This window comes from Equus caballus, chromosome 20, assembly GCF_041296265.1.
Source record: "Equus caballus isolate H_3958 breed thoroughbred chromosome 20, TB-T2T, whole genome shotgun sequence".
NCBI lineage: Eukaryota > Metazoa > Chordata > Mammalia > Perissodactyla > Equidae > Equus > Equus caballus.
Genome location: NC_091703.1, coordinates 40281580 through 40293760, shown reverse-complemented (window position 1 = coordinate 40293760; position 12181 = coordinate 40281580).

Sequence of the window (12181 nt, the reverse complement as noted above, 5' to 3'; positions counted from 1 at the left end):
GGAGAGTCGGTTGACCAGTTGACTAGGGGTTATTAAGTGTGTGAACAGAATCAATGGAGCTTTTTAAGCCCAACTGGACAGTGATGCGGCCTCTCTGACCACATTGCGCCTGCCCCGCTGGAGCTGTGCGCCCGCCAGAGATGCCCATCCAGGGGCAGGACATCAATTTCCGTGAGCCTCTGTTTCCTCATCTGCAGAGCGGGGCAAAGCCTCCTGCCCCGTGGGTGGCTGCAGGGCCCGGGTGAGATCATGGGTACACAGAGCAAGGAATGCAGCTGGGGAGCCAGGCCTCCACCCCGCAGCCCAGGAGATGTGGCTGATGTCTGGGGAGGAGGCCGGCCAGGCCCCGGCCCAGAGCGAATGCAGCCGGTCCATCAGCACCTCCCTGCCTTCCTCTCAGCTCGGCATACTTGAGTCCCCAGACGGCCCTTCTGTCCCCAAACCCAAAGACCCCCTAGCTGGGTTGCCTCACCCCAGCCCCCTGTCCAGCTCTGAAATCCCCACTCTTGTTCATTTGTATCCCTGTCACACGTCTATAGCTTTCAAGGGATGTGTTGGTCAGTCATCAGATGTCCGAGGGGCCCAGTGCCTGATGGGTGAGTGCAGAGATGGTGAGACCCGGACCCTGTCTCAAGGACGCACAGTTTCAGGATGGGCAGTCTTGTAAATACACCACGCATGAGAACACCAGCAGGGCCCTCAGACCCGCACACCTCTGCGCAGGGCTCCGCGGGCGAGCGGAGAAGGCAGTGGGTGGGGGTGAGGGTGGGTGTCGGCAGAGGAGCGGCAGCTCGAGCAGGGCTGTCTTTGTGCATTGGTGACCTACATTTGTTAGTTAATCCTCATGACAGCCCTGTGATCCTGGCAGCACAGGTATCATCACGCCCGTTTTATGGATGACAAAACCAAGGTTCAAAGAGGTGAAGTGACTTGCCCGAGGCGTCGATGACTGTGAGTGGCAGGGGCTCACCCAGAGTGCCAGTCTCCCGAGCCTCGTGCAGCCATCTCTCGTGCCCTGCCCCGAGTTCCTTCCTCTCCTCGTGTGTTCGTTTGTCTGACAAACACCTCTCGGGCACTTTCTATCAGCTGGGCGCTGTCCCAAGCTTGTGACTTAGAGGTGGCAAGGTCCTGTTTGGAGGGGAGACCACACACATCCCCAGATGGCAGACTCTCATTCAACTATCTGTTCGACAGATATTCGCTGAGCGCCTACTGTGCGCCAGGCCGTCGGCCAGGTACTGGAGACACAGCAGCGGACAAAATAGACCCAGGACTGCCCGCACAGAGCTTTCTTCCCTGCGGGAAAGCAGACAGTAATGAAATAAGCGAGCAGCGCTCCTGCGGGAACAGGACGCGAGGCCAGGAGTGAAGAGCGGCCGGTGCTATTTCAGACAGGGTGGTCAGGGAGGGCCTTTCCAAGATAGGTCATATTTGCCTGCTGTTGTTTTTGAGATGAGATTTGAGCAACCAAGACCTGTGGGTCTCTGAGGAAACATGCCAGGCAAAGGGAACAGCTGGTGCAAAGGCCCTGAGGCAGGAGTGTGCTTGGGCTGCTCTGAGGAGCACCGGGGAGCTGGATAGGGAAGGCAGGGAGTGGTGGGAAGTGAGGTCAGGGGGTCACGGGAGTGGGAGAGGCCTGGATCCTAAAGACTTTGGAGGTCGTAGGAAGGTCGTTGCTTTTATCCCTGGAGAGATGGGAGCCGTGGAGGGTTTTGAGCTGGGGATTGACTTAATTCGACCTAAGTTTTCAAAGGGTCTCTCTGGCTGGTTTGGAGAAGAGCCTCTAATGGGGTAGGGGTGGCGTGGGGGCAGGTCACAATGAGGAGGCTACTGAGCTCATCTGGGCAGAGATGGGCCAGGTTGGTGGTGGTGGAGTGGGGAGAAGTGGTCACCTTTGGACGTGCAGCCCCGACAGCATTTGCAGCCAGCCTGGACATGACGTGTGAGAGAGAGTGAGGGGTCAACGGCAACCCTGGCTCCAAGAACAGGAGGCCAGCCCTGCCCAGGCCATCCCTGGCCTGAGGGGCCACATCCTTCACCTGGAACATGGTACTACCTGGGATGACACGGAGGTTGGCCAGTGCTGGGCCCCCTTCCCACCCCTCGGCAGCTTGGGCCTCCTAGTTTCCTCTCAAATGTCATGAATTGGGCCCAGCACCTGCCAGTATCCTCCCACCCCTGGTGGGACTGTCAATCTGCATGGCTTTTTTGGAAAGCAGTTTGTCCACATGTATCAAGAGTCTTAAAACTTTTCATGCCCTTTGACCCACTGAGTCCTTTTCTAGGAAGCTCCCCTGGGGAAGTCACCTGAAATGCAGGCGGTGCCTAATGCGTCAAGAGCTTCACTTAGGGGCCGGCGCAGTGGCGGAGCGGTTAAGTTCGCGTGCTCTGCCGCGGGCGGCCCAGGGTTTCTCTGGTTCGGATCCTGGGCATGGACATGGCACTGCTCATCAGGCCACGTTGAGGTGGCGTCCCACACGCCACAACTAGAAGGACCTGCAGCTAAGATAAACAACTATGTACCGGGGGGATTTGGGGAGAAAAAGGAAAAATTAAAAAAAAAAAAGATTGGCAAAAGTTGTTAGCTCAGGTGCCAATCTTAAAAAAAAAAAGACCTTCTCCTAGATTATTACGCTGCCCTTAAGCTCATGCTTCCTAAGAGTTTTAATGTCAAAGGACAGCGCTTATACTACAACGTCAAGTGGATACAATATTGTGCATGAGACACAGACAAGGAAATAAATAGACTGGCAGTAGTTATCTCGGAGTGACTGGGTCATGGATTGCCATTTTCATTTTCTTCTTTACATTTTTCTGCATTGTATTAATGTTCTAAGACAGACATACATTGCCTTTATGATAATTTGATTAAAAAGCAGTATTCAAAAAGGAAGGAGAAAGGTAATGTGAGTTCCCAGAAGCTGAGGAAGGACAGCAGAGGCCAAGCCAGGGGCAGAGAACCAATTGCCCCGTCCCTTCCAGGGAACGGCAGCAGCCACGTGGAGCCGGACAGGCCTGGTGCCCCGCCAGCCGGCCCCTGGGCTCACCTCCTCCAGCACCACTGCCGGGGGCGGGGCTGAGGGTTGCGGCCTTGTGGCGGGAGAGAGCAGAGCCGGTCCAGAGGCCCCTCCTTCTCCCCCTCCTACAGCCCAGGCCACAGCTGGAGTGTGTGTGTGAGTCTACCTCCTCCTTGGCCCCTGCAGCCCTCAGAGTTTGCCCTCCATCTCCTCTGCTTCCATTGCGTCTGGAGGAGGCCTCTGCCTTTGTGCCCTTGTATAATCCTGGTGTCTCCCCTGACTGACTATGAGCATCCTGTAACCAGGGGTTCTCAAAGTGTGGTCCCCAGACAGGCAGCATCAGCACCATCCAGGAACTCATCAGCAATGCAAATTCACAGGTCCCACTCCAGACCCACTGATCTGAAACTCTGGAGGTGGGGCCCGGCCACCTGCTTTGACAAGCCCTCCAGGGCTACAGTTTGAGAACCACTGCCTGATGGTACAGCCCCACTGTGATCCATGTTTTACGCTGATTATTTCATTTTACAGATCGTCACGATTCCCACTTAACAGACACAGAAACGAACTCAGAGAGTTTAAGGGACTTGCCCAAGGTCACACAGCCTGCCAGAGGCAGCCCTGGGACCATGAGCCCATGCTTTTATTTTAACCTCTGTGCTTTGCCGCTGCCTGGACTGCAGGCTCAACGTGGGGTCCAGTTGGGCACTGGGCATAGAGAGTGCCACGGACACGGGGTGAACTGGAGTTGGGCACTGTGGTGTCAGAGCCCTGGCTACTCTATTGGAAAACCAGACTGATTGCCCATGGGACCCAGGCAGCCCAGGTCCCTCCGTGGAGTGAGGGAGGTGGGCTGTGTGCCTGCGGAGGCCGCTCCAGTGATGACAGCCAGTGGCGGTCAGGATGGACAAACACGGCAGAGGAGGAGAGCAGCGCCGCCTGCTGGCCGGAAGGACAACGTCGGTGATGCTGGCGGATAAATGCTGGGACCCACAGACAGATCTCAGGGACTCGGTGACAGACATGCACGTGTCTCCTCCCACTGCACGTGGGTGTACACATCCACATGTGGATGTCTGGTCTGGTGGGCATGTGGGGCTCTCAGCCACACGGCCTGGCAGATAGCACTAACTTCTCTCATTTATTCCCTCATCAAATGTTCATTGAGATGTGCCAAGCCCACAGTTGCTGCCCCTTGGTCACCTGTAGGCTGGTGATGGTCAAGAGATGAGGCAATCACATGGTGATGTGGATAAGGGTCCAGGGAAGGATGCAGCCGGTGAGGTCATGGAGGTAGCCCCTAATCCATCTGGACTGAGATTGGGAGCAGTGAAGACCCCCCAGGAAATCCATGCCCCGCTGGGTCTTCTCAGGTGAGCGGGAGATGGCTGGGTGAAGGAGGCAGAGGCTCAGCAGAGCAGAGCTGGAGGAGGAGCTGAGAGGGGAGCTGGGGCTCCTGGCAGAGTGTCATGCACAGGCCGCAGGGTCTGGCCTCTGTCCCGGCAGGCAGTGGGAGCACGCTGCCATACCATATTAACACTTTTGTCCTAAAGCTTAGGACCCGGGCCTCTCTCAGCCCCTTCTGGGCTGGGCCTTGGATGCGATTTGTCCCTGCGCACTGTCTCCTCTTGCTGCAGCGGCTGTGCTTGGACGCGTCTGGGGTGGAAGATGCACCCCCGTCCCCAGAGAGAAGCCTGTGTCCGTCTAGAAATGAGGGGGGCAAACAGCAGCCACTGCTAAGTCAGGCTCCCGTGTGCCCCGTAGATGCCTCTTTTCAGCTTGCTAGGCCCCTGAGACAGGTCAGAGGGCGCGGCTGTTCCAGAGCAAACCTCCCTGTGCCCCCCGGGCACCCCGACTTCCCCCACTCGAGAGTCAGTGCCTCTCTGAGGGGACGGGAACCGGACGGTGAGTTGTGACGGGCGGTGAACGCGGCAGGGGGTTCTAGAGGACTGACACAGGACCATCCAGTCGGAGGGCTGGTGGACAGTGGGGAGGGAACCCCCTGCAGCCGAGAGGGAGGGGAACAGCATGGAGACCCCCCCAAAGACGAGGTGGCAGGTGGTGCCGAAGAGGAAACGGCAGCTTCCCAATTCTCTCGAGCCTCGCCCGAGGCCTTGACTTTGTCAATGGCTAGCCCTGCGCCCGCTGGCCCCTGGCCTGGCCTCCGGCCTGCGGTTTTCCTCCGTAAAGCAGCGGTGGCGGCTTCCGAGAAGCCCCATCAAGACTTTCCTGTCAGGGCCACTCCAAGTTCCTCTTACTGAGGAAGGGGAAGTGGCGGAGTTTCTCCTAAGGGCTTTCAGTTTCTTTCTAAGAAGCTGGAGTGTCCCAACCCCGGGGCCCTTGGCAGAGGCAGGTGTCAGCAGGAGGGAGGTCCCACCACAGGGGCTTTCCCACTTCGGTTCCAACCAGAGCGCATTTGTTGGGGCTGGTAGTGGACATTCCAGAGGAGGAAATGAGACGTGTGTGTTCTGCAGGCCCTTTCTCACGCCCCCTCCTTTTTTCCTCCTCCAGGGACATCCCCCAGCCCCCTCTCTGTCCCCCACAACAGGCACGCGCACACGAAATGTCACATCCCTCCCTCAGGAGCATCCAGGGTAGAAAACTTATGATCTCAACCCTGGAAGCCAACCTCTTTTGAGTCCCGCTTCCTCGGGGCTCTGCCGGGCGACTGCGAATCTAACCAGATGACGAACTGACAGGTGACACTGGCTTAATGCAGGTTCCAGTCCGGGAGACGTGCCCGTTTTGGAGGCCCAAAGCTTCTTGAGGATAAACTGTGGGCGCCCAGAGAACTGAGAGGGCGCCTTCTTGAGAAGGCCCGTTGACTTGGTGGGAAAGGAAGTTCTCACGCTGTCATAACAATAGCCACCACTCATGTTAAGTGCTCACTGTGTGCCAGGCACCGTGCGAAGCATCTTGCTTTAATTTCCCCCTACACAAAGTCCCCACAGTGATCCCAGGACGAAGGCACAATCATTATCCCTGACATCAAGCAACCTGCCCAGCTCACACTGCTCTACCGAGACCGTCCTTCCAAGCACACCTGGTCTCAGAAAGGCGGGGAAGGAGGAAGAGCAGACCCTCAGAGGAGCCGGCTGGGAAGGGCTGGTCTCCCACCTCCCTGAGATTCTCCAAGCTCTCTGTGCCTCTCTGAGAGGTGGAGAGCCTGCCATCTAGTTAAAGCTGCCTTTGCAGTGCTAACATGGCTGGGGGCCTCCTCGAGGCATTATGAGCTCCTGTCACCTCTTCTATTTTCCTCTACAGGCATTGTTTTAGGGTTTCTGCTTTGCCAACACATGCGTTATGGGGACAGTGGGGGATTCCCCCAAACCGTGATGCTGTTCCGTTCAAAAGCATTTGCCTAGAGGTCCACAACTGTGTGACTCATGGGCTGCTGAGGTGGCAAGAAAACTCACAGCTGCAGGGCAGGGTGGGCGGTGTGGGGGTGTGGGAGATGTGTGTGCGTAGGGGACACGGGGAATGGAGGGGGCCTGACCCAGAGCAAAGGTGACACTCAGAGAGCTGCCAGTTTAGTAAATAAAAATACAGGATGTCCAGCTAAATTTGAATTTCAGATAAACAACAACACTTGGGATATCCTTATGCTAAAAAAAACTATTTGTTGTTTATCTGAAATTCAAATGTAACTGGGCATCCTGTTTTGTATCTGGCAACTCTAGATGCTCAACACCTGGGGCAAAGCTCCAGCCTTCCCCAAGGCCTCAGCAGGATGCTGCAAGAGAAAGACAGCAAAGCCAGGAGAAACACTGGCCTGGGAGGAAAACAAACCTGAGCCTTCTGATGGTCAGAGAAGGGTGGAAACACTCTGCTTCAGGGGTTCCTCCTGCACACTCTCTAAATCTTAACCTCAACCCAGAGCAGAGGCCCCCTTTCAAATCCCACGCAAGTGTCGGTGTTCCTGAAGGAGACCCTCGCGTCTCTGGGCTCAGTTGTCTCATCTCTATAATGGGGAGGAGGTTTGGATTCTATGATGCTAAGGACCTCCCAGTCCTTGGCTTTTCTGGCCTAGTGGGAAATCTGCTGGAAGCAAGAGAAGGTGTATGCTAGCCAAGGAGCAAGTTTAGAGAGGAAGAGGGGACAGCTCTGCTGGAAAAGTGCCCCTCCTTCTCCCCTGCAGCACTGGAAGGGGGGTGGGGCATCGCAACTGGCCACCAGGTGCTGGGAGGGCTCCTCTTGGGTCAGGCACACCCAGTGCATGCTGGTACCTCCTGGGAAGGGCCCTCGGGACTACCCACAGCTGGGTCCACAGCTGGTGCCCAGGGCCAGCCAGCTTTTCAAACATCCATGGAAACACCTGAGCCACAGCCAGGATCATTACCAGCTCTAAAATTAGGAAAGTATGCTGTAAGGATGAAATGATTAAATGTCTACAAAAGGTTGACTAGACAATTGCAACTCAGCGCCTATAGTTTATGTAAATTATATGTGATGTGGCACGTGGCTGCTTTTGGATACGTTTGAGGGGTGTGGCCTCTGAGAGGAAGAATTCCCAGGGCTTCAAGCTTGGCTAAGGGCATGGATGTGGAGACGGGCAATCTCCCCCAGACCAGCAACCACGCTCCAGGGTCTGATGGCGGTGGGGAGTCAAAACTTAGCAGCCAGAATCTCTGGTGACAGAGATGGGAGAGGTGGTCTGGGAGTCAGAGAACTGAGAGGAGTGTCAGGGTCCCAAATGGTCCCTGGAGACAGGCCTGGCAAGACCAGGTGGAGGCCTCAGGGCCCGGCTGCAGCTTCACACAGGGCTGCAGTCTTGACAGGTTAATTGGAAGCCACATGGCGAGGCAAGTCCTGGGTGCTCCTCATGCTGGGTGGGTGCTGACATTACTTCTCCACCTTGCCTGCTGGAAAGGCCAGGGATGCTAACATGCAGCCTGCGGTGGTGGCACCTCAGGGGGTAGGGGTACCCAAGGCCCCCATAACCACCACCAGCCCCATACCTCTGAGCCACCACCAGTAGGTAATAGTCTTTGCTGTGTACAAAGGCCATTTTGTCCATCTTACATTAAAGTGTGTCTCTAGGAAACTGGGTGCGTTCGTTCACTCAGGAGGCCATACAGTACCACTGTCGAGATGGCTTCCACAGCAGAAATGGATTTCCTCACCGTCCTGGGGGCTCCAAGTCTGAGATCAAGGTGTTGACAGGGTTGGTGTCTTCCGAGGCCTCTCTTCTCCTCTTTGTCTTCATGTGGCTCCCTCTGTGCCTGTCTGCGTCCTCATCTCCTCTTCCCATAAGGACACAAGTTGTATTGGATTAGGGCCCACCCTATGACCTCATCTTACCTTGATTACCTCTTTAAAGACCCTGTCTCCAAATAGAGTCATGTTCTGAGGTACCAGGGGTTTAAAATTTCAAAATGTGAATTTGGGGGACACCATTTCAGCCCATAACACCTGCTGATTTTTACCCTACAGTGGAAGTGAAACTGTGCTGGCTTTGGAGATGCAGGTTGGGGACCGGGCCCAAGACCACTCCTCAGAGATGACCACCTCCCTCTGGCGATCCTGGAGTCTCCCCTGCCTGCCAGTTTTGATCAGGGGTAGTTTGGGGACACAGCCTCTGGACGTGGCCCCCACTGGCCGGCCGGCTGGGAGGGCTCAGTGTTGTGACCAAAATGCTGGGACTTCTCAGAGAAGAGTGGACAGCCCTCTCTACCCAACGATAAAGGTCTGATCATCTTTGTCCGTGACAAACTGTCATCTTTAAAAACAAAGTTTCAAATTCGCCACCAGGAGCTGTTATTCACAGGATCATCCATGAATCTTTGGGAAAAAAGAGAGAAACTTTTAGCATTTGTGTTTTTCCAAAAGTAGCCCATGTTTATTGTTGAAAACACAGATAGACGCAAAAGAAGAAAACAAAATGAACGATAATCGGGCCTCCCAGAGATAATCGCTGTTAACGCTTTGGTTTCTACATCTATCTGCATCTATGGATGTGTCGTAATTGCCATCTCCATCTCCGCTTATGCAGCTGAATTCACTTTAAAGATAAGATTGTGCTGTACCATTTCATAACTTCTTATCAACTACTATATCAGGATCACTGGGCTCTGACTTGCTGTCTACACTGCCCCTTTCCACCGCGGCAGAGTGTGCGAGTGCCGCAAGCTGTTCAACAGATTTCCTATTGTTGAATAGTTGGGTTGGTTTACCATTTTTATGATTTAAGATGGAGCGGCAACACAGCCTTATGGCCAAATCTTTGCCACAATTATTTACTAAGGATAAGTTCCTAGGAGTGAAATTTCTGAGTTGAAGAGAAAGCACTATTTAAAAGTTTTAAACTACTTATTTTTGAGTAAATAGTATATTCAAGAGTTTCGAAATTTAAAAGGGATCTCCTCACCTCTGTTCTCACGTCACCCAGTTCCCTCTCCAGAGGCAGTCACTATTGCCAATGTCTCCTGTTCTTCCCAGAGATATTTTGCACATATATTCTATATATGTCTACAGTATCTGTGTATGTATATATACACATATACAAAATACAGGCGTATTCTCTATAAATATGCCTATGTACACATGTACACACATATATATAAATAATTTTCTTCACAGATGGTAGTATCCTCTATATGCTATTCTGCACTTTGCATTTTTCACTTAACAAATTATCTTGGAGAGTTCTCCATGCCAGTACATAAAGATCTTCCTAATTTTTTTTAACAGCTGTATAGTATTTCATTATAGTCATGCGTCACTTAATGATGGGGATACTTTCTGAGAAATGTGTCGTTAGACAATTTCGTCATTGTGTGAACATCAGAGAGTGCACTTACACAAACCTAGATGGCACAGCCTACTACACACCTAGGCTCTATGGTGCTAATCTTACGGGACCACATTAGTATATGAGGTCTGTCATCGACTAAAATGTTATTACGTGGCGCTTGACTGTATCTGCACATACTGTAATATATTTAAATAGTCCCCTACTGATGGACATACAGGTTGTGTATTAATTACATATGGCTGTGTAACAAATTACCCCAAAACATAGTGACATAAAATAACAATAAAAATTTATTTTCTCTTATGGTTTCTGTTGGTCAGAAATCTGAGAAGGACTCAGCCAGACAGTTCTCACTTGAGGTCTCTCGTGAGGCTGTGGTCAGATGTTGGCTAGGCCTCAAGTGGCATTGGAGGATCCATTTCTAAGGGTACTCACTCTACAGCTGTCAAGTCAGTGCCGGCTGTAGGATGGGGGCCTCAGCTCCTCTCCCCATGCACCTCTCCACGGAGCTGCTCGAGCGTCTTCGTGACATGGTGGCTGGCTTTTGCAGTGAGTTACCCGAGAGGCCAAGGTGGAAGCTGCAATGCCTTTTATAACCTAGTCTTGGAAGCCACACACCTTCACTTCCACAGTATCCTATTGGTTGTGGCAACCACAAAAGTCTGTCCAGGTTCAAGAGGAGGGAATAGACCCTACCTCTCAATGGAGGAGTGCCAACATCACATTGTAAGAAGAGCATGGGAAATGGGCTGTATTGGTGCTTCCACCTTTAGAAAATACGATCTGCCATAGATAATTCCCAGTGTTTTGCTATTATGAAAAAATGTTGGTGAGTACATATTTAAGACCTTTGATGCATATTACCAAATTCCTTCTAGAGAGTTGTACCAATTTAGACTCCCACCAGTGGTGACTGAGAAAGTCCATTTCTCCACATCCTTACTACTAAATTTACCTTTTTTTTTTTTTTTTTTGAGGAAGATTAGCCCTGAGCTAACATTTGCTGCCAATCCTCCTCTTTTTGCTGAGGAAGACTGGCCCTGAGCTGACATCCATACCCATCTTCCTCTACTTTATATGTGGAACGCCTACCACAACATGGCTTGCCAAGCAGTGCCATGTCCGCACCTGGGATCCAAACCCACAAACCCCGGGCTGCCAAAGCAGAATGTGTGCACGTAACTGCTGAGTTACCGGGCCGGCCCCCAAATTTACCTTTTAAAAATCATTGCCAATTTGATATACAAGAAATGGTATCTCATTGTTTTGAGAAAATTCCTTCCAAGAAAGTGGAAGCTCTAAATTTGAGCATCAGCTCTGTATTAGTTTGTTAGGACTGCCATGACAAAATACTGTCAACTGGGAGGCTGAAACAACAGAAATTTATTTTCTCATAGTTCTGGAGCCTGGAAGTCCGTGATCAAGTGTCAGCAGGTTTGGTTTCTCCTGAGGCCTCTCTCCTTGGCTTACAGACAGCTGCCTTCTTGCTGTGTCCTCACGTGGCTTATTCTCTGTGTGGGTGCATCCCTGATGTCCCTTCCTCTTGTTATAAGGACACCAGTCCTATTGGACTAGGGCCCACTGTTTTGACCTCAATTTAACCTTAATTACCTCTTTAAAGACCTTGTTTTTAAATACAGTCATATGGGGGGTTAGGGTCTCATCCACAGTGTCCGTAACAGCATCCCTACTGACCTGCTGAGTAACCCTGGAGCAGTCACATATCTTTCTGTGCCTCAGTTTTCTCCCCTGTTTAATGGAGATACGCCACATGCCCTCTTCTCCTTGCTCACTGGATAGTCAGGACATTAAATTGGGTAGTACATGTGAAGAGGTTCTGGAGAGTATAATTATTAATATATAAGATACTTGTAATTCTTGGTCTCACAATTCTGAGTTTGACTAACATGAGAGATCCTTTGTAGACTTGGGCAGTAAATTTATAGGGTAGAGGGATGTATCAGCTATCTGTTGCTGTGTAACAAACCATCCAAAAACTTAGTGACTTAAAACAATGACCTGTTATTTCTCACAGATCCGTGAGTTTGGCTGGGTGGTTCCTCTGCTGTTCCCACTCATGTAGCTGCAGTCTGCTGATGGCCCCCCTCAGTGGGTGGTCTAGGATGGCTCAGATGCCTAGGCCTTTCTCTCCCTGTGGTCTTTCATGCTGGGTTTCTTCACACGATCAGAGAAACATTCCAAAAGAGAGAAAGCAGGAGCCGAGCCTCAGAAGTTGCCCAGCATCACTTCTGCCATGTCGTATTGGTCAAAGCAACTCACAAGGCCAACCCAGATTCAAAGGGAGGGAAATAGATTCTACCTGGTGATAGCAGAAGAACAAAGTCACAGGGTGGGGGCAATTCTATGGGGGGCCGTTATTGGCACAATTCTCCGTAGGGATGGTGTGCAA